Source organism: Chenopodium quinoa, unplaced genomic scaffold (assembly GCF_001683475.1).
Source record: "Chenopodium quinoa cultivar QQ74 unplaced genomic scaffold, ASM168347v1, whole genome shotgun sequence".
In the NCBI taxonomy this organism is placed as follows: domain Eukaryota; kingdom Viridiplantae; phylum Streptophyta; class Magnoliopsida; order Caryophyllales; family Amaranthaceae; genus Chenopodium; species Chenopodium quinoa.
In genome coordinates, this window is record NW_018742400.1 from 1,154,763 (window position 1) to 1,177,704 (window position 22,942).

General features: G+C 41.9%; 1 long non-coding RNA gene across 3 annotated transcripts; it reads right to left on the reverse strand.

The window, feature by feature from the left end:
• Positions 1-98: 98 nt before the first annotated feature.
• LOC110704397 lies at positions 99-22,703 on the reverse strand. Of its 3 annotated transcripts, XR_002507929.1 has the most exons (8): positions 22,573-22,703; positions 22,406-22,464; positions 21,042-21,107; positions 1,759-2,070; positions 1,607-1,661; positions 1,279-1,417; positions 1,099-1,191; positions 99-1,005 (listed from the first exon to the last, which is right to left on the reverse strand). It is a non-coding gene; the product is annotated as an uncharacterized LOC110704397 (long non-coding RNA). The 3 variants fall into 3 exon arrangements; XR_002507928.1 differs by having other exon boundaries at positions 22,406-22,703; XR_002507930.1 differs by lacking the exon at positions 1,099-1,191 and having other exon boundaries at positions 22,406-22,703.
• Between the last annotated feature and the right edge of the window lie 239 nt (positions 22,704-22,942).

Here is a 22,942-nt window from a genome sequence, read left to right on the forward strand (position 1 = left end):
CTTCGTGCTGCTACCATAATTTTATCTATGTAATTTTATTAGCTAAACACTTAAACTTTTAATTTTGAATGTAGAAGAACAATTATTACTACAAGGTCAAAAAAAACCTTTTTTCTGCACTTATGGACATAGTTAAGTCTCCTATACGGAAGACAATGCAACCCAAATTTGATCACAGTACATATAAACAAGAAATTAACATATACACAGCAAACAAGCATTAAATATCTCAACAATATAGTAGACTTAAACTTGTTTCAGTATTATGATCTCACGTCATAACTCATTGGCCTAAATAAGTTAAATCATCAATGAAAAAATTGCTTACCTCATTTCCTTAAACATTTTAGCATATCTTCTCTTAGTTTATTTTCACGATCAATGGCTTCCATGTTCATTCTTGAAAATTCTGCTTTGAGCTCCTCAATTGATGCTTTGAGCTCCTCATTTGATGCTTTAAGTTGTTCATTAGATGCTCTAAGCTCTTCATTCGACGCACTTAGTGTGTGAACTTGAGTAGAGAGTTGAACCCTATCCATATCATCTCCTTGGGTTCTAACTTTTGTAGGTGGTCGAACTCCAGGACGAAGTCCTCTCACATATCCAGATTTAGGTTTTAATACTTTCATATAAGCATCTTTTACACTCAGTGTGTCCTCACCATGTTCTGCGATTTAAGTTTCATGAAGCCTTTTGAGGTCTTCATAGTTCTTTTTAGCATTTGGTTCCTAACTAGTACTCCCATCCTTTTTTATATGCTTATTAATTGAAATTATCCTAAAACATTATGCATATTAAGTATGAGATAAGGCTAATGTAGGCATAACTGTTTAAATAGTAACATGAAAGACAAAACAATAATAAATAATATTCTTGGGGACTTTCCTTGTAATCTCACGTACTTTTTGTCTTCTCATATAATCACATATAGATGGGATCTTATTTCACTTCAGCATGTTCAGATGAACCTTTGACTTGAGTGGCAACAATTGGTGGCTCGTTAATCTACGTATGAAAAAAATACACATCGTATCATAGAATAAACATTAAATAATGTCTAACTTAGACTTTTCATAGTAAAAGGCCAAAACTACACACCATATCATAGAAAATTCTTGCTTTGGACTTTGCACCATTATCCGGTGTTTTAGTTAACTTCAGTTTATTTGCTGTATTTACTTTTCTAATGGCCTACAAGTTCAGCCGGCAAGTTAATGTAGTATAATTGCAAAAATATTTAGCCGATTAGCAATAAATTAAACAAAGGAAGCACATTACCTCTTGTTTTGGGGAACTCCAATACTCATAAACCAACCAATCCCACTGTATCGGATCAATAGTTGAAGGCCTATAGTCTCTAGCCTCTGCCTTTGTTTTGCCTCTATAGTATTTTTCTTTGAGTCTAAACCTCCAATACCTATATAATATAGAACATTGAAAGATCAATGCATCAGTTGCGTCCGCACCACCAATCTTTTCAGGTAGATTGTATTTTGCCTAGTAAATCATCAAGTTAAAATTAAAGCTGACAGAACATATCATTATTAAGCTAATTTATCTAATTATATACAACTTTTATAATTATGTTATATATACTTTGACTCACCAAAATCTTGTCATATAAACTTTTCTTTGCATCAAGATCCATTTTAGCCCAATTCCTGTGACAAAAAGAAAATATTAAAATCATAATCATCGACATACACATTAAGAAATGCAAATGGTAAAAGGTAATTTTATCAAGTGTAATAGGCATACAATGCATTCAAAGGACAAAACTCTTCCACCCGATTGCTGCAATCACATATGAACTCATTTGTCTTTTCACCAACCACACGTTGAAGCTCATCCATAAAAGTAAAGGTAATCTTTTCTTCTAGATTTGTTGCTCTTTTGGAAACATCTTTTAAATACCTAGTAGGGCCACGCCTCTTATGATCAGTGAATTTTTGTCGAAGCTCAGCTTGGTCAATCCTTCACTTTTCACGATAAGTCAACCTTGGTGGTGGTTGTTGAATCTCATTTTCTTGTTGATCTTGTTCTGATGAAGTCGGAATGATTGACATTTTCCTATAAAAAATTAATATTTAAATAAATTAAGATTTGGCTCATTATAAACCAAAGCAAGTCATCATCATTGTCAGTTAGAGTTTGATACGAGTTGGAATCAGTTACATATAAATAAGACATTCATACATTCACATAATTCTGGCAGAAAGTACATCAATGTGCTCTGATTTTAAAGTTTTCTTAAGTTAAAACAATTCTGCTCAAGTCAAAAGTCAAAGTAGAATCAAAATCAGATTATAAGTTGGCATAATTAACTTATATTGTGAACACATCATCATATATCTTAGACATGGGGATTGCAGGATTTTAGTAGCATTAAATGAGATGGTTCTGCATTCAGCGCAAAATAAAATGTAGTTCAAAAGAAGTGACTCATGAGCATGAAACTAACTAGTAACATTGTAGAGATCATTTCCTCACTGAAAGAGCATTTTAATCTCACATGTTCAGCTAGAATTAAGGAGTAAACACATACTACCTACTATTGATCAGAGTACAAGCCACTTTATACCTTGCAAACACCAACCAGTTAGTTAACTAAAACAAAATCCTTAGGGCTTGTTTGGCATCAGTTTTGGTTTTCAGTTGCTTGTTGTTTTTAAAACCAAAAACAGGAAACAAGAAAAAGGTGTTTCCACTTTTCTGTTGTCAGGTTTCAAAATTATCATAATTTTAATAAGTTAATATAATTTTTTATTCATTATGGGACTCATATAATATACTTTTAGAAAACAAAAAACCAGACAACAGAAAACCACAACAATGCCAAACGAACCCTTAATTAGTTAATTGCAAAAAAAAAAAAAAACACACTCCTTAATTAGTCACTTCTTCACATATATCGAATTCAATATATACTATTTAGAATCACCAAGCTCATTTCTTAAATATTTTATCATCCATTAGCATAAGTGAATTAAAACATAATCTAAATTATAAAAGCAACAATTAGAAAACTTACAGTCAGCTACTACTTACCTACACAAATAAATAAACAAAAACAGAAAATTAGTTAAACCAAGAGGTTATGAGATATTAACAATAATCTCCCCGGCAACGACGCCAACTTAATTGTTTTGTAGACATTATAAACTAAAGCAAGTCATCATCATTGTCAGTCATTATAACCTTATAGAAGCCACTCATACTCTATATATAACCTTATAGAAGCCAATCATACTCTATATATAGACATTATAACTAAGATTATGGAGAATAAAGAAAAACAATAACTAAAACAAAACTACAGCAAAAGCTTTGATAAAGCATATGAGCATATTAAATTATTTAACTAGTTTCAAATATATAAATAAATGACTCTTTCATATGCTAAGTACGTTATTCACTAGAACTATCACTGTCATCTTCATTGTCTTCAAGGTCATGTCAAGAGCTACAATGTAGATTCCATATTAGCCAACAATGTAGATTCTGATTAGGGGATTTTTATCCACCAATCACCGTCTGACAAGTGGACCAACCAGGTTCCGCCACGTGTCCTTCACGAAGGCCAATAGGAGCCTGCCACGTGTCAATCACAGATACGTCCTCTACGGACCAATCGAGGCACGCCACGTGTCCACCCATGCCAAATGGGAAAACCGGCCAACAAGGCCCAATCCTGTCTAGAGGCCCGGTCAGCCCTAGGTTTACCCTAAACCTAGAGAGTGGCACGCTTCTCAAGACTATAAATACTTAATTAATCCTCATTAATTAAGGAGTCAAGAAAACATCAGGCAATCAAGCAATTGAGAGGCAATTGATCAAGCAATTAATCTCACCTGAAGAACAGAGAAGAACAGAAACATTACGGAACACTAATAACCGGCTAATCTCGCTAACAAAGCAGATTACCAACATTAAACACTCTCACCTAGAGAGGTCTTATTACTTTAATTTCCGTATTAATTACTCCTTAATCAGGTACTAACTTGACCGTTGGAGGCGGAGCTCTCAGGAGTCTCCGTTATTTTGCAGGTACAGGCGTCCGCTTCCAGTCTCGGAATTGTAACTCTCCCGCAGGACATCAGAAAACCCCGAAACATTTGGCGCCGTCTGTGGGGAGAGTACTTCAGAGATGGCATCCAAGTCTGTACCGACTCCTGAAGAGAGGAGTCCCCTAAACGACCCTCAAGTTCAGTCGGACCATGACACCGAAAGTGAATTTGAAGTGGAAACTCATACAGCTCCAGACGGGACCCTAAGGGCCCGACGTACCCGTCATACCGAAAGGAGGGAACGGGAGCATCTTCAAACAGGAAGCGAGCCAGCAGGCGCACCGCCTGCTCGGCAACAGCCGACTGATGGGTCTGCTCCCATCACAAGGAACGAACTCATGACCTTCATGAGGGACTTCAAGGGAGAGATTCAAGAGTTGATCAACAAAAAGCCGCCTGCTTCAGTCAAAGAGCAGTCGGCCAAAAAACCTTCCACTTCACTAAAGAGGAAGCCAGTTCAAGGGCGAGAGGCGACTCCTCATCCTAAATCCAAGAAGCGGGAGCCACCTGCTCTTGATTTCACAAAATTCCGTTATCCTACGGGAAATAGGAAACCGGTTCGTCATATTCAGGCGGACGGGTCAAAGCAAACGTTCACAGATGCTCGGCTACTGCTAGAGCAGAAGAAGAGTGACCGATTGTCAGAGTCGGCTTCTACTTCAAATTTTCAAGACAGTTTGCGAAATGCCTCGATGAGGCATACTCAGTCGTACCATGAGAGTCAGTCAGGCGGCACCTCCCGTCAGTCCGGCTTTCATAGTGCTCAGGCGGTACCAAACTTACCATTTGTGCCGCAACAACAGTATTTTATGCAGCCACCTCCATTTGGTGGACCTGCAGCAAAAAACGTCCAACCTATGGACTGGCAGCTACGGTTGCTTAGACTTGGTGAACAGCCGTCGGCCTTCTCCAAGGAAATTACTGAAGCCGCTCAGCCGGCCAAAGTAAAAAATGTACTAGTAGGCGCCTATGACGGCACTACTAACCCAGAAGACCATTTGATGGCATTCACCAACCTGATGTACCTTCAAGGGTTGGATGATCCCACTTGGTGCAAGTGTTTCCCAGCGACTCTCAAGGGAATCGCACAGCAATGGTTCGGCAACCTGCCGACTGGTTGTGTAAACAGCTTCAGGACGCTTGCTTACTTATTTGCCTCCAACTTCGCCATGAACATCCCTGCGAAGAAAACGACCCTTGATTTGGGAACAATTCAGCAGGGCGAGAAGGAGGGGCTTCGTTCTTACATCAGGCGGTTCAACCTGATGAGAATACAGATTCAAGGGTTACCGGATGAGGTAGCTTATACTGACTTTTTTAGAGGTCTCAAAGACGGGTCTACCTTCAAATTTGATTTAGTTCGAAAAAGGGTGGCGACTCTTCAAGAGGCCTTGATTGAAGCAGAAGCCTATATACAGGCGACTGATCTGTGTACGATAAAACAGTCGGACGGGAAAAGGTTCGACAAAAGAGAAGGACGACAGAAACAGTCGTCTAACAAAGATGAGAAAAGAAAAGAGGTCTGGGCGGTTGATTCCTCTAAACAGCCGGCCCAGAAAAAGAAAAAAGAATTCAAACCATACTCCCCAAAGTATGTGTTTAACAAGGATAACCAGTTTATCCTAAAAGAAATAAAGGGACGGTTCTCAATTGAGAAGCCGGTCCCCATGAAGGGTTCTGCAAACAACCGGAACCAAGACAAAATTTGTGCTTATCATGATGACGTTGGTCATCACACCAATGACTGCATCAGTCTCATGCGGTACCTAGACCGCTTGGCTGAGCAAGGTGATCTTGACACTTATGTCAAGAAATCAACGGGGAACACTTCCTCAAAAAAGCAGTCGGCCAAAAAGAATCAACAGGCCGACAGTTCCGATACAGATGATGCAGTCGTCTACACCATTACAGGCGGCTTCTCAGGAGGCGGCCCCACTATTAGGGGCAACAAAGATAATATAAGGCGGTTAGATGTAAATTCCGTTCACCAAGAACGGCCGTCCAAATATACATTTCCTGAGATTGTCATCACTGAAGAGGATCTAGGAGGGGTAAGGGGGCCGCATGACGACCCTCTCATTATTGAATGTAAAGTGGCCAACCAGAGAGTTGGCCGAATCCTCATAGATACCGGGAGCTCCTCAGATCTCATCAGCAGCAAATGTCTGTCAAAACTGAAATATCAGACGGACTGCATACATCCGGCCTCCCACCCTTTAATAGGGTTTGGAGGAGGAGTCGTCCACCCACTGGGACGAGTAGATTTACCCATTCGCCTGGGCAAAAAAGGGGAAGGACGACACATGGTAGTCTGGTTCCTAGTAGTAGAGGAACTCTCGGCCTACAACATGATTCTGGGTCGACCAACCCTGAATAATTCCAAGGCTGTTATAATCCCGTCTCTTATGCTGCTTAAGTTTGAGAGGGATAATGGAACAGTCGGCTCCCTAAGGGGAGATCAGAGGATGGCCCGAGAGTGCTATCTCTCGGATGTCAAGCCCACTGTTATGGCCACTGGGTCAAGTGGAGAAAAAACAGACCTTGACAATGTCAAGGAGAGTGCGCCTGTTCAAGAAACAGGCGACAAAAAGAGAAAGGCGTCCCAGACAGAGTCCGCAAGAAAAGCAAGAAAATAGCAATCATTGGCAGAGGAGCGGTCGGATGAGTTCCGCCCTCAGCCGGCTACTGACCTCACTACCATTCACAGCCCACTACCGTTTGCTAAGTGGGGCATGGACATTCTGGGTCCATATACGCCTGCTACAGGCGGCAGAAGGTATATACTTGTTGCCGTTGACTACTTCACTAAATGGGTAGAGGCGGAGGCTGTAAAGGGAATCAAGACGAAAGATGTAATTTCATTCATTTGGAAAAACGTCATCACTCGGTTCGGGGTTCCCATGTCTATGGTTTTTGATAATGGTCCCCAGTTTGAGACGCCTGTTCTTAAAAGCTGGTTGGGAGACCAAGGAATTGCACACTACTTTGCATCTGTCGGCCGTCCACAAGCAAACGGCCAGGTAGAAGCCTTTAATAAAATCATCTCAGACGGTCTCAAGAAAAAGATTGAACGAGCAGGCGGCCTATGGGCGGATGAACTACCACATGTTCTCTGGGCCATTAGGACGACTGAAAAAGGGGCGACTGGAGAAACTCCATTCCTCCTAACTTATGGTGCGGAAGCTGTTCTTCCAATAGAACACTACGAGCCGACTCTTCGAGTAATGCTATATGATGAAGAGCCAAACTGGGAAGCCATGCGCCTGACATTAGACTCACTTCCTGAAAAGAGGGGCATGCCGTCTGTACCTTTACAGTCGGCTACTCTCCATTGAGTTTTTCACTCTATCTTCAGAGGGGCATGCCGTCTGTAACTTTACAGTCGGCTACTCTCCATTGAGTATTTTACTCACAATAGGGGCATGTCGTCTGGGCATATAGTCGGCTACTCTCCATAAGAAGATGGTCGACTGGTTCCAAACACATAGCCACCCCCCTAATACTTAGCTAAAAAGATTGGGGCCTGGCCGACCCTGTGCCTAACAGGCGGCTACCCTTCTTTTACTTAGCACCTACGTGCACCAAGAACTTACCAAGGCCACCGGCCGAATGATCAGACCAGGCGCCAAGCCACCTGATCAAATCTACAAAACTAATACGACCTGTCCCAACATCATAGCAGGCGTCCGACGGCATCCCTCCGGATGAAATTCGTCGCAGAGAGCAGCTCCCTTTTGGGTGGAACATTGTTCTATAAACTAATTACACGGCACCTATACGACTGTCCCCAAGGGCAACCACGTAGCCGTTTTTGAGACAAGGATAACTCTATCACTAACCAAACCAGTGGTAGCAGTTGACATCTGAGTCAGATGACCGCCTGTATTACTTGGGATAAATGCAGGGGGTACCTATTGAGTTAATAGCCAACAAACATTGGCGAATCAAGGGGTCTAGCCGGCCTACGCCGCCTGGTACCTCTACTACTCAATCTAGATTGTGACGAAGACTAAGTAACTCCTATGTTAACTTAATAGTCACTCAAACTTAGTATGGAGCCTAAAAGGTATGAGTCGTCCGCCTGTTTTTAATAAACAGGGGCTCTCAACCACTACTCTTGCTAGGTTAACAAATTACGAGTTAAAAGCCAACATTGGCAATAAAGGGAAACAACCGGTACCCGCCGTTTGTTATCCTACTTAATTCATTGGCGACTAGGTAATACTATTTACTTGGTCAGACCGATTGAATAAATAGTTCGAATACCGATTGAATAAATGGCCGACTGATCGTCTATCCTGGAAACAGACAACCAGTCGTCCAGGGGCATAGGCGGCGTACTTACTATTTGTACCTGTCTGCAACGTTCGGCCATGTACAACAGTCGGTCTAGTAAACAATGGGATATTAGATATGGAATACTTAGACAAATTTGAATCAAAACAAAAATTTGATTAAAAATAAGCCGGTCATTAAAGACCAGCAAAATATTCAAAACCCCGGCCCCCTGGCCGGGTAAATACAAAGCAAACGGCACGCAGGCCGTGGAAAAAATACTTTAAGCTTAAGAAGGGGGCAGTTCAGTATTAGCAGCTGCCGCCTGGTCAGCACTCTTCTTGCTGGACTCGGCTTCAGCTGCACCCTCTTTTGATGCCTTACCCCCAAGTGGCACAAGCGCCACAACCGGCTCTTCCTCCTCCTCCAACGTATCTCCCAACGCCTCTTCTTCAGCAGCCGCTAGGATCTCTTGATTATATGTTTCCGAACACTGGCGGTACGTTCTTTCCCATGAGGCAAAGTCGGCATTGGGGAACAGGCGGCCCCAGGTCATGCGCTGGATTTGAGCGGAGTCTTCCACCATCTCCCGGACGAGCTCTTTCTTCTCTTGCTAGGCCTTTTCCGAGAGCTCTTGGGTAAGACTCTTCTCTTGGCTCACCAGGCGTTCTTTTACGTTGGCCAATGATTTCTCCATGGCTTCGTAAGAGTGCATTTTTTGGCGAAGAGGTTTCAGCTCGGCCTTAAGATTTGTGACGGTCGTCTCCAGCTCGTCATTCTTCTTCTGGGCCGCCTCTAACTGAGCCCGAACAGCGGCGGTAGCCTGCGCCTGATAATAAAGAATATCAATGGTCAGTACTTCATTTTGGGCAATTTGAAACATTGCCTTATCACAGTTGGAGGCGGCCATAGCTTTTGCGGCCTTTACCTCTTTGTTTTTTCCGATCAATCGGCTTGCGAAGGCTGTTAACTCGGAGCAGGGCCTAAGTACAAAAAAAAAAAAAACAGGCGTCAGTTTCCAAACAGAAAAGATAACAGGCGTCCTGGAACTCAAATACTCAAAAATATGCTAAGTATACCTCAGCAAGGACCCCTGCAATCCCATCAAGGTCAAGGGTGCCGGCACCCCTGACCGCCTCCCTTTCAGATGGAGGAACTGCTTTGATCATGGACTTGGCTACCTCAACCAAGTCAAGCCCCTGAGGGCCGGCTGCATCAAGCGTAAAAAAAGCAAGTTAGACCTAGTCAAGAAGGAAGCAAGTGTGAAAGTTTTTACAAGTGATTGTCCATACTTCTAGGCGGCCCCGCCGGGGTTTTAGAAGAAGTGGTCGGCTGCTTCTCAGCCGCCACTGTTTTCCTGGAAGACCCAGGAGAGCTTGCAACAGTCGTCCTCCGGGCCTTGGGGTCTGGCTGTTGCGAGGAAGAAGCTCTTGGAGTGCCAGACTGAAAACAAAAAGAGTTAGTATATGCATAAGACAACTCCTAAAAGAGGAAGAGTTTTCGAAGCCTACCAAGGGTGCCCCCTTGTTGGGGGAGTCGGCACAAGACTGTTGCATGAGAGAGGCCCGCAACATGGCTGTCGCAGTCTTGGATGATGTTATTTTACTCATGGCGTCAGCTGCAAAAAATAAACAGCAAAGTTAGTAAAGATCCCAAGTAAACAAGGCGTGAAAAAAAAAAAACAGAGTATTTGTCAGGCCGGCTACCTCTAGAGCACCGACTGCTGAGGCCACAGGCGGCCAAAAAGTACTCGTCATAGAGCCACTTGAAGCTCGGGACGCAGTTTAAGGGTACTTGCTCTCGTACCCCTGAAGTAGAGTTCACCCTAGTCTCTACTTTGAAGAGTCCTTTGTCTAGGATCTCTCTTTTAGCCTTTGGGGGAACAGGCGGCATGCTGCGGCCACCTGTGAGAAGAGGCGGATCCCTATTCCACTTGTTAAAACGTTGGTTCAGCTCCGTGTCTGAACCCTCAATGATAAGGAAGGTGTTCCGCCAATCCTTCCATTTGTTCGCCTTACCTCTCGTCATGAGGTAACCCCTATGGCTTGTTAATTGATACCAGCCGGTACCTCCCGACTTAGGGGTCCGGCTGAGATAGTTCATGTGGGCGAAAGCCTCAAAGCTTGGCTCCACCCCGTACATTTCGCACCCGGCCACATAGCCGAGTACGTTTACCCAAGAGTTGGGGGCTAACTGCCATAACCCCAAATCATACCCATCTAAAATCCGCTGAACAGCCGGATGTAATGGGAAGCGCAGTCCAGCTTTGATGGCCGCCACATAGCAGCCAAAGCAGCCGTCATCATAGCTGGTACCAGCCGGCCAGACGACAGTGTCTTTTGGATCCGGCGCGAACAGTAAAAATTCCGGGCCCATTCTGTGGTTAGCAATAAAGCTCTCCACTTTGTCTTGCATGGTTGCGATCCGGCCCCGGGGTACCATGCAGTAGTAGGGGGCGTTTTCCTCTCTGTAAGAGGCGGACGGCTCCGCCCAATTGTCCCCCTTCTCAACTGCATGAGAAAGTCTCGCCTCTTGTAGGCGGCTATGTCTTTCTTCTGAGCCTGGAGAACTGTGGCCAGAAGAGCTGGACTCGGACTCGTCCTCTGACGAGTCCGAAGAGGACGACTCCTCCCCTCTCCCAGAGGGGCCCGCCTCCTCTCCCTTAGAAGGAGCAGGAGGAAAATTAGACATATCAACGGTAAGATGGGAAGGGACCACCTTGGCCCCTCTCTCAGAACTGTCGGCTTGGCAGCCGCCTCGTTTCAATTCTACATCTGGCGCCTGGTCAGATGTTTCACTAATGAGCACCCTTTGGGAGGAGCCGTCTGAGTTTGATATCATAGCAGTCTTTTTTGTTCTGGCCATCACGTTCTGCATAGACACAGATACAGTCGGACTTTGTATAAAGGGCAAAGATGGGTCCAGAAAAGGGCAGGCGGCACTCCTAGTCCTAGATTCAACCGTCCCCGGTGACCGGCTGATCACTAACTTAGGTCGTGTCGTGTGCTTCCGTGGTGCCATTTCAAAAAAAAAAAAGAAAATTAAGAGTAAGAGAACTGAGTTACCTGAACGAGTGACGGTTGATGAAGTTCTGGAAATCCGGTGCAGTCGGCTTGTCAGAACAGGCGGTAGGCAGAAAAGGTCCGAAATGTCAGAGCAAGTTCAGGGGTCCGAATGTTCTCGCAAAGTTCTCAAATGTGAAAATGACCGAAGTCAGCACTTCCTTATATAGGCAAAGTGAGAAGGCGAAGGGTCGCTTCCAAATTCAAAATTTGGGCGGGAAAATCTCTCGGCCGTTTGCAAGGTGACACCTGTAGCAGGCCGTCGCCTGTCACCGTGCGACACCTGTCACAGGCGACACGTGACCAGTCACGTGCCACCTGTGAGGGGCAAATGATTAGGGGATTTTTATCCACCAATCACCGTCTGACAAGTGGACCAACCAGGTTCCGCCACGTGTCCTTCACGAAGGCCAATAGGAGCCTGCCACGTGTCAATCACAGATACGTCCTCTACGGACCAATCGAGGCACGCCACGTGTCCACCCATGCCAAATGGGAAAACCGGCCAACAAGGCCCAATCCTGTCTAGAGGCCCGGTCAGCCCTAGGTTTACCCTAAACCTAGAGAGTGGCACGCTTCTCAAGACTATAAATACTTAATTAATCCTCATTAATTAAGGGGTCAAGAAAACATCAGGCAATCAAGCAATTGAGAGGCAACTGATCAAGCAATTAATCTCACCTGAAGAACAGAGAAGAACAGAAACATTACGGAACACTAATAACCGGCTAATCTCGCTAACAAAGCAGATTACCAACATTAAACACTCTCACCTAGAGAGGTCTTATTACTTTAATTTCCGTATTAATTACTCCTTAATCAGGTACTAACTTGACCGTTGGAGGCGGAGCTCTCAGGAGTCTCCGTTATTTTGCAGGTACAGGCGTCCGGTTCCAGTCTCGGAATTGTAACTCTCCCGCAGGACATCAGAAAACCCCGAAACAGATTCCATATCAGCCAATTCTTCCTCCTCCTCCTCCTCCTCTTCTTCTTCTTCTTCTTCTTCCTCCTCTTCCTCTTCATCCTCATTAATGAAATCATCTCCTTGCTTGATATTAGCGTACACCACTTCATTTTCAACATCATCCCTAACTATATTAATGTCTTCATCATTTACATTTTCATAGTTAGTAATCAGTGGAGCCACATGATCCCCCAATGATTCGCTTTAATTTCATGAGTATCTTCATCATTAGGGAAATCAAAGAAGTTTCGTGGATTTTCCTTAATTACATATCTCTAATTTGTTTCATTATGAGAAGTCACATAGAAAACTTGTTCAATTTGAGAATCCAAGGCGAATGACTCATTGGTTCTTAACCTCCGAGTAACATTGATAAGCACTGCTTCTAAATTGTCTCTTTTAACCTCTTTCCCATCACTAAACACGTCAAACCACTTACACTTAAACAAAACAACTTTGGGACTTGTACGATTTTTTAAGGCACCATACTCTAACACAATAACCTCCTCTAAAATCCCATAAAAATTCTTTTCTCCACTTTCCTCATCGCCTCTAACCACCACACCACTATTTTGAGTTTTTCGATTTCTTTGCCGTTTTTTGGTGTGAAATCTAAATCCATTAATGATATATCCATCATAACTCACAACACGTTTCATGGGTCCTCTTTCTAAACAAAATAACTCTTCGGTAATCCTTTTATCCCCATCTTTCCACAACTTAATAATCTGTATTTTACAATAACTAATAAAGAAACAATGAAGAAAAGAGAAAAAAAAATATATAATAGGAAAAAAAGGGTGTGCTCACTTACCCTATTCTAAAACCACTTGTAAAAGTCAATCTTTGGAAGACTCGTATCATTTAGATACTCACTAACCAAAGAAATTAAGGTACTAATAGTTAGTTAATTGTATATATTTTAAATAAATAAAATTTCAAATCAATCACATCATAACACTTACCCTAAGAAAGGTTGTGCTTCGGCACAATTATTTAGAACATAAAGGTGAGCTTCTTTCCATTCATCAAATTCCAGCTGCTTTATATTTATCTTCCTTAAAGAGTTGCCCATTTTAGAAAAAACGGATAGGGTATGGAGTTGTTGATGATCTATATCGTCATTTCGATCTAGGCGGTTAAATTGCGTCTCAATCCTAGACATATATCTTGAGCAAAGTGTTAGACATTCCATTTCTATGTACCCATTAGCAATTAAAGCTTCAGGGTTAGCTTTGTTTTGTACATATGATTTAAATGTCCTCATCGCTCTTTTTTAAAAAGTTAGTTATAACCTATAAGTATATATTTATATATAAAACCTCCTTTTTTATATGAATTAAAACCTTACCTTTCAAAACGATACATCCATCGATAATGTACTGGGCCGGCAATCCTAGCCTCAGTGGCCAAGTGAATTAGAAGATGTATCATCACATAAAAAAATCACATAAAAAATGCAGGAACGAATACACGTTCTAACTTGCACAAGGTGATTGCGATATTTGATTCCATTCGCTCTAAATCGGAAACCTTCAAAGTTTTTTTAGCATAATTGCTTGAAAAATAAATTGAGCTCCCTTAAAGTCTCCAACACTTTCTCATCTATGACACCCTTAAAGGCAAGGGTAAGCAAATCTTGCATGAAAACATGGAAGTCATGAGTTTTCATTCCCATGATATTTCCATCTTGTAAAGATATACACCGCGATATATTTTAACCATATGCATAAGGAAAAGCTAAGTTAGACAAAAAGGTGACTATTTTTCTTCGTTCATTCAAAGTTAGGTTGTATAATGCTGGAGGGATTTTATATTTTTTATCTCCTAAATGCTTAGCACGTAATTGACTATGCATCTTCACATCATCTAAGTCCAATCACCCATTTAAGGTGTCTTTATTATTCCCTGATAAATCAAGTAGTGTGCCTAATATACTTTCACAAACATGTTTTTCTATATGCATAACATCTAAGTTGTGTCGCACTAAAAGATGTCTCCAATATGGCAATTGAAAGAAAACACGTATTTTTTCCATTGATGCACAATGTATTGTTCACCTCTCTTTCGTTTTCTGGTAACACCTTTTCCAAATTCCACATTTGAATATCCACTCAATTGCTCTAAAACATCATGTCCTGTAAGTGGAGTAGGAGGAGGACCTCGTCCAACTTTTCCACCAAACAAATTCCTACTACGTCTCCATTTGTGATCTGGCTATAAAAACACTCTATTATCCATATAACAATATTTGCGCCCATGTTTTAACCAAGCTGATATTGTATCTTTATGACAATTAGGGCATGCACGTTATCCTTTAGTACTCCAACAAGAGAGATTAGCATAAGCTGGAAAGTCACTAATAGTCAACAACAACACTGCTCACATATTAAATGTCTCTTTGGCATGAGCATCAAAAGTTTTTACCCCTATCTCCCACAATTCCTTTAGTTCATCAATTAGAGGTTGCATAAAAACATCTATTTCATTTCCCGGAGATTTGGGACCGGGAATTAGCAAAGATAATATCATGTTATCACTTTTCTTGCACATCCAAGGAGGTAAGTTATACTAAACTAACATCACTGGCCAAATGCTATATCTGCTACTCATGTTAGCACCGGGATTAAAGCCATCACTTTCCAAACCCAAGTGTAGGTTACGAGCATCAGCAGCAAATTCTGGATATATTTTATTCAAGGACTTCCATGCTTCTGAATCAGCTGGGTGTCTCATTACCTCATCTTTTGAGCATTCATCCTTTTGCCATCGCATATCCTTTGATAACTTTGAGGATTCAAACATCCTTTACAACCTTGGAATGAGAGGAAAATAACGTAAAACTAATTGAGGAATTCGAGTTTTCTTTTCAGCAACACCTTCGTCTTCGTCACCAGAAGACACATCACCACCTTGCACAACTTTTTCCTTCCATGTAGGAGTCGAGCATTTAGGACATTTTTCTTCATTTGAAAACTCCTTTTGATACAAAATGCAATGGTTAACATATGCATCGATCTTTACACAATCCAATCCTAATGCTTTTGTATATTTTTTTATTCATAAGAATTAGATGGAAATTTTTTATCATGATTCAATACCCTATGTAATGTATTCAATAACATTGAAAAACACTTATCACTCCACTTGTTGCTAACTTTAATGTGTATTAATGTGATAAGAAACTCTAATCTCTTAAATTTCTTGCACCCTAGATATAATTTGGCCTCCATGTCTTCAAGCAATGTTATTAACTCCTTATTAGGAGTTTCATCATTGCCACTACTAGAACCAAACTCCATGGGGTTACCACCATCACTAGGAACCTCGTAATTTGTACTTTCATTATATGCATTTGTGGAATCAAAAACCAATGCAGCCATGTCATCAAATGGTATATCATCATCATTGTCATTATCTGAGGCCTCCATCTTGTTATCATCTTCATTATTAACATTTAGCCCACCACTTTCTCTGTGACTCACCCATGGGTTATAACTACTATCTATACCATATACTAGTAAGTGGCATTGCATAGTCTTTCGATCATGGGCCAAACTCAATCTATTGTTTAAACAAGGACATTTCAACAAGGCGTCATCATTTTTTCCCTATAAGCAAACTTTAAATACTCGCCGACTCCTGCTTTATACTCTGGTTTTCTTCTATCCTTTATACCATTGTGGTTCATCCAAGTTCGATTTCTATTCATTCTTGAAATTTAAAATACAAGATAGTCCGTAGCAGCATAAAAGCAAAAAAAATAGTTAGTTATCAAATTAAGAAAAAGTTTATAGGTTAAAAACAATCAAATTATGCCAAGTTAATCACCTCCACTTTCGAAAAAATATCAAAGTATAGCTAATGCTTAGGATTTTGGTGTTAGCCTAAAATCAAAAATACAAAGTACTATTCTTTTTTATATTTTTTTAGGACTATTATTTTACATACTTATAGCTTTTTGTAGTCAAAATTTTAATAATAAATTATAAAAATAGAGCACTAAAAAATTTGTCATCTACAAGTTAATAATCAGAACTATCCAATCCACACAAACTACTTATTAATTCATATATTAAGCACACCATATGTTTAGGGTAAAAATACCCTAGACACGTGGACCAATGAGAGGAGGCCACGTGTCGAGCTCAGGATGGCCCACGTGGCTTAACATCCTCTTGACACTTGGCGCCCTCAGATACACCTATGAAATGGCGGCCTTCAAGGGCCCAAATCCCTAGAAGCATCGTTTTACGGCGCAGCCCACTGAAATTTAGGTCAAGTGACCTAAATAAGGACACGTTCTCCAAGGACCCTATAAATAGGGAGATATTTCCCCACTTTGGTGACACATTCAATCATTTATTACACCTACATTCTCTCACATCAGAGAAATATCTGAACTTGGAATCCAGGCAGATCCCCACCTAAATTTCCATACTCTTTATTCCCTTTCAAGTTACTAACTTGATCGTCGGAGGCGGAGCTCCAACCACCCGGAGTCTCCGTTATTTTGCAGGTTTAACTCAGTCGGATCAGACTTCGTGACGTAACTGTCCCAAGGGACAAAAACACCCAAAACATTTGGCGCCGTCTGTGGGGAGAGTACCTCGAAGATGGTTCAAGAGTCTGTACCACCCCATAACCGTCTGGGCGATGACCCAAAAGTCTTTACAGACCAGGAGGATGAGGATCCTCAGGTCAAAACCTTTACAGCCTATGATGGCTCGCTCAGAATAAAGCGCATCCGGCTCGGAGACACTCTGGAGCGGGGTGCCTCCCAGGCGGGTACAAGTCGACCCCCTGGGCAACCGGAAGGGGAAACCCATACGGCCGCTGGATCAGCACCTATCACCCGAGACGAACTCATGAGGTTCATGACAAGTTTCAAGGGTGAAATTAAAGAGCTAATCACCCTGAGCCGGGCCGGCCCAAGTAAAGGTCAGTCGGCTAAGAAGACTCCTCTGGAAAAGGGGAAATCATCCAGAGAATGACAGCTCACTCCTCATCCAAAGGAGAAGGCAGCCGGGACCATTGATTGGTAGAAAATTCTTCTCCCTCAGAGAAATACCAACAACACCCGCCGGACTCAGCAGCCGGTGGGAAGTAAACAATCAACTCTTGATGCCCGGGAGATTATCAACCAGAAGAGAAATAAACAATTGTCTGAATCAGCTTCAACGTCGAATTTTCCAGACAGCTTTAAAAATACTTCTGCGAGGAATGCACCTTCCTTGCATGAGAGTCAGACAGGCGGTAATACCGTCCACTCTGGCCCTCATATGATCGGGGCTGCACCATATGTACCTTCTCAGTTCTATAGTCAGTACCCACCTTACTATATGCAGCCGGCTCTCTTCGGAGGTCATGCGGCATACCACAATGTCCAGCCACTGGACTGGCAGCTTCGTCTGCTCCGCCTGGGTGAACAACCTTCTGCGTTCACCCGGGAGATAACCGAGGCGGCCCAGCCGGCCAAGGTTATGAATGTATTGTTTGGTACCTATGATGGTACCACCAATCCGGAAGATCACCTCATGGCTTACACCAACCTCATGTACTTGCAGGGGTTGGATGATGCCACTTGGTGTCGTTGCTTCCTGGCTACGTTGAAGGGCATTGCCCAACAATGGTTTGGTAATCTGCCGGCCGGGTCCATCGATAGTTTTAGGAAGCTTGCTTTCCTATTTGCTTCCAACTTCTCAATGAACATCCCTTCTAAGAAAACAAGCTTGGACTTGAGCACCATTAAGCAGAGGGAGAGAGAAGGGTTGCGCTCCTATGTCAGGCGGTTCAATCTGATTAGAATTCAGATTCAAGGACTGTCTGATGAGGTAGCTTTTACAGACTTTTTCAAAGGTCTGAGAGACGGGTCGACTTTTAAGTTCGACCTAGTCAGAAAAGGGGCTTTCACCTTACAGGCGGCTGTGAGGGAGGCGAAAAGCTACATTCAAGCTACTGGCCTCTGCTCGCCTGGTAACCAGTCGGACTCCAAGAAGTCCGATAAGCAGAAAGACAGCCGGCCTGCCCAGCCGGCCAAAAAGAAAGAAGAGAGCAAGAAGAGAAAAGAAATCTAGGCGGTTAGTGATTCTGACCAGCCGTCCCAGAAGAAGAAGTAAGAATTTAAACCGTACGTCCCAAAGTACGAGTTTAACAAGGACTGCAACTCTATCCTCATGGAGATTAAGGACCGGTTGTCCCTAGAGAAGCCGAATCCAATGAAAAGTTCCATTCAATCAAGGAACAAAAATAAATTTTGCCAATACCGTGAGGAAGTTGTCCATGACACCAACGACTGCTTCAGCCTTTAACGGGCGCTGGACCGTGTGGCTGACAAGGGAATGCTGAAGTCCTATATTTCTAAGTCCCCAGCCGGGGCAAAGAAGAAGAATAAGGGTTAGTACTCTAAGACTACCCCCCAGCCTGCTAGTAGCTCGGATACCGACAAGGAGCCGGTCTACACAATAGCAGGCGGGTTCTCATGTGGTGGCCCTACAATCCGGGGCACCAAGAGCCATCTTCGAAAGATGGACAAAGATAATGAAAGGTAGTGTTCGCCGCCCACATTATGACCCAGTCATCATTGAATGTAAGGTTGCCAACCAGCTGGTTGGACGGATCCTTATCGATACCGGCAGCTTATCAGACATCATCAGCCTCCGGTTCTTGCAGAAGCTGAAATATAATGACAGTAGCTTGCATCCGGTTACCCACCCATTAGTTAGCTTTGGGGGTGGAATGGTTTACTCAGTTGGAAGGGTTGATCTACCCATTCGCCAGGGTGAGAAAGGAAAAGGGCGACACCTGGTCGTCAAGTTTTTGGTAGTTGAGGAGCTGACCGGCTACGACATTATTTTAGGCCGGCCAACCCTCAACGAATCCAAGGCTGTAATCATCCCTTCCCTCATGCTCATCAAGTATGAGAGGGCTGACGGCTCTGTCGGTTCCTTGAATGGGGGTCAGAAGACGGCCTGGGAGTGCTATCTCTCAGCCGTCAAAGATACCGTGGCCCCAGACAGCCAGGAACCAATAGAGCTTGACAATGTCAAGGATGCCAATCCAGTACCAGCCCCACCAGCAGCCAGGAAGAAAAGGAAGGCACCTATGCTGGTGGAGGTGAAGAAAGAGAAAAAAATAGTAATCACTAACCGGTGAACGGTCAGATGAGCTCCGTCCCTAACCGGATGGTGAACATATTGATATACCTCTGGACGATAGCCGTTCGGAGCGTACCGTGAAGGTTAGGATAGTTGCTTTTGCTAAGTTGGGTGCAGACTTGCACCTTCTGCTAAAAGAATTCAACGACATTTTTGCCTTTGAAGTGGAAGAGATGCCAACCGTCAGCCCGGATCTTGCTGTCCACAAACTCGCCATGGATCCTAAAAAGAAGCCCATCCGGCAGAAGAACAGAAATCATGGCGAGGAAAGAAGTCAGGCGGCAGCTGCCGAAGTTAAAAAGCTGTTGGATGCTGGGTTCATTCGGCCATGTAATTTCCCCGACTGGGTGGCGAATGTTGTGCTTGTAAAGAAGCCGAATGGTACCTGGTCTATGTGTGTTGATTACACAGATCACAACAAGGCATGTCCCAAGGATTGTTATCCGCTTCCTAAGATCGACAGTCTGGTCGATTCGACAGTCGGGCATGCCTTGATGAGTTTTATGGATGCCTACTCCAGCTTCCATCAGACACCCCCGTGGAAGAAAGATCAAGAAAAGACGGCCTACGTCACTGATCAGGGGCTATTCTGTTACACTGTGATGTCGTTTGGCTTAAAAAATGCGCCGGCTACGTTTCAACGGATGATTAATACGGTCTTTATTAATCAAATTTGGAGGAATGTAGAGGCGTACATTGATGACATGATAGTAAAATCCCAAACCTTTGAGAGGTGGACACGTGTCACAGGCCCCACGTGATATGCACGTGCGACCTGTGAGGGGCAAATGTTTAGGGTAAAAATACCCTAGACACGGGGACCAATGAGAGGAGGCCACGTGTCGAGCTCAAGATGGCCCACATGGCTTAAAATCCTCTTGACACTTGGCGCCCTCAGATACACCTCTGAAATGGCGGCCTTCAAGGGCCCAAATCCCTAGAAGCGCCATTTTACGGCGCATCCCACTCAAATTTAGGTCAAGTGACCTAAATAGGGGCACGTTCTCCAAGGACCCTATAAATAGGTAGATATTTCCCCACTTTGGGGACACATTCAATCATTTATTACACCTACATTCTCTCACATCAGAGAAATATCTGAGCTTGGAATCCAGGCAGATCCCCACCTAAATTTCCGTACTCTTTATTCCCTTTCAAGTTACTAACTTGATCGTCGGAGGCGGAGCTCCAACCACCCGGAGTCTCCGTTATTTTGCAGGTACAACTCAGCCGGATCAGACTTCGTGACGTAACTCTCCCAAGGGACAAAAACACCCAAAACACCATATATTATTCCATATAATAAAAACTGTCCAATCCACAAAAACTACTCATTACAACATTTCTCTTAAAGCAATAAGTTCAGGTACTATTAAAATCATATAGATGCACAAAATTAATAATAAGCTAGTACTCATCAAAGAAACATACTCACAATTTACCCCATATATATATATTCATATATATATACATACATATAATATAATCAAAAGCATTCAAATAAAAAAACACCAACCTGAATATTGGTAGCTTGATTAAGAAACACTAATGTTCAAATCTTCTCTTTAAAGCTCCTAAGCTCCTGAACAAGGGGTATTAGAAGGATCTTTACAATTAAGCAAAAGAAATAATTTAGTTTTTGGTTCATTATATTTAGAGTAGTAGCTAAGGTTGTTATTTGCACATGAGTTAATAAAAAAAGTTATGGAGCATATAACACTTTCACTGAACAAATAACTCTAAAATCAAAAGTCAACATTTTTTTGAAGCTTTTTTGTTATTGAGTGCTTAGTAATAAGAACATGAGGCTGAAAATTTCAGGTATGTTTAGATGGGGTGAATAATAAGGAATACAATAAGGAAAGAAAATTTCTTTAAATTTTGTTAAGGGCGAATAAGCTAGGGGCCATGAAGTTCATAAAACTTAATCAGGGTCAAGAAGTTCTGGAACCATGTTAAACTAAAATAGTTGTTATTACTGATGGTGAAAAAGATACCAGTAGTATACTGTCATTGTTAATGTGTACACTACAGTAGTATGATTTGGCTTCTGATTCTTTAAGTGACATATAACTCAATATTCTCTTAAATGGTTTAATTACATCTAACATTGTAAACATATATGGCAAAAACAACGGAGTATAATATAACACATATCTTACACTAGTAGGGGTAGTAACCTTTAAGTACTTGACCAAGATTGGGAAAGTTGTTGTGCTATCAACTGCCAGAAGCAACATAGTATACTCAATTTACTCATGTAATAATTAGAATGTTAAGTTCTATATTATAAATCTGTAACAAAATAACAACAACTAAAATTTTAAAAAATCAGACCCGATAGAAAACCACTTATCAAAGTAATTAAACTAATATCATTGTCCTCAACATCCTAAATACAATATAATTCTCACTGAATATTAAGAGAGCTAATATCCTCTAATATGCTCTCTAATAATTGATATTACATGAGCAATTAAAATTCAATCAGATTCTGGGTTAATCTTACCCAACTAAGAATCCTTACAATTTGTTGGGACAAATCTGTCATCTAAACTTCTTACATCGTGCCAAACAAAATCAAGAAAATTAACCAAAAGTAATAACGTCATTGATCTAAATTGGAAAAATTAGACGCATTTTCAAGAACAAATTTTTCATTTAATTACTGAAACAAAACTCGAATGTCACTCGATTAATATACTACCTCCGTTACAGGTTATGTGCAACGATTTGACATAAAGCAGAGAGGGAAAATGTCTAATCGTTGCACATAACCTGTAACGGAGGTAGTAGAAAAGAACAATTATTTTGCTTCAGAATCTTTATTAGTTTTACAGAAAACAAAATTCGATTGATATTAACCACTATATAACTGACCCGTTAAAAGGATGCGTTGAAGCCATTGTTATTGCCTCCCTTAACCACCGCCGGACAACCTACGAAATTATCAAATAAATTATGGTTTGATAAAATTACAAACTAGAAAATAATATTGAGAAAGGAAAAACTTGGATTTAGATATTGTATAAAGAAGCACAATTGACCAAAAACACGCAAAAACTATAGCTCTTCAATGGCTTTCGCAAGCTCTAGTACGAATAGGGGATAGAGGAAAGGGAAGAACTAAACTAATGAAACTGATGTACGGAGTATAATATATTTGAAGTTTTGGCATATTTGGGATTTTTATTAAGCGGGTTTTATTTCCGCCTAATTTTAATTGATGGGCAACGACATTAGACATCCTTTTCAGCCCAATTTAATTGGTTTGGGAAATAGGTAAAGTTATTTTGTCACCCCAGTCATATTAATGGGCAACTATCAATAATTTTGTGGCCCAATTATGAATAAGGGCAACGCAAATCTTGGCCGTTGCCTGTTATAATTAGATGTTTGGGCGACGATTATTAATTT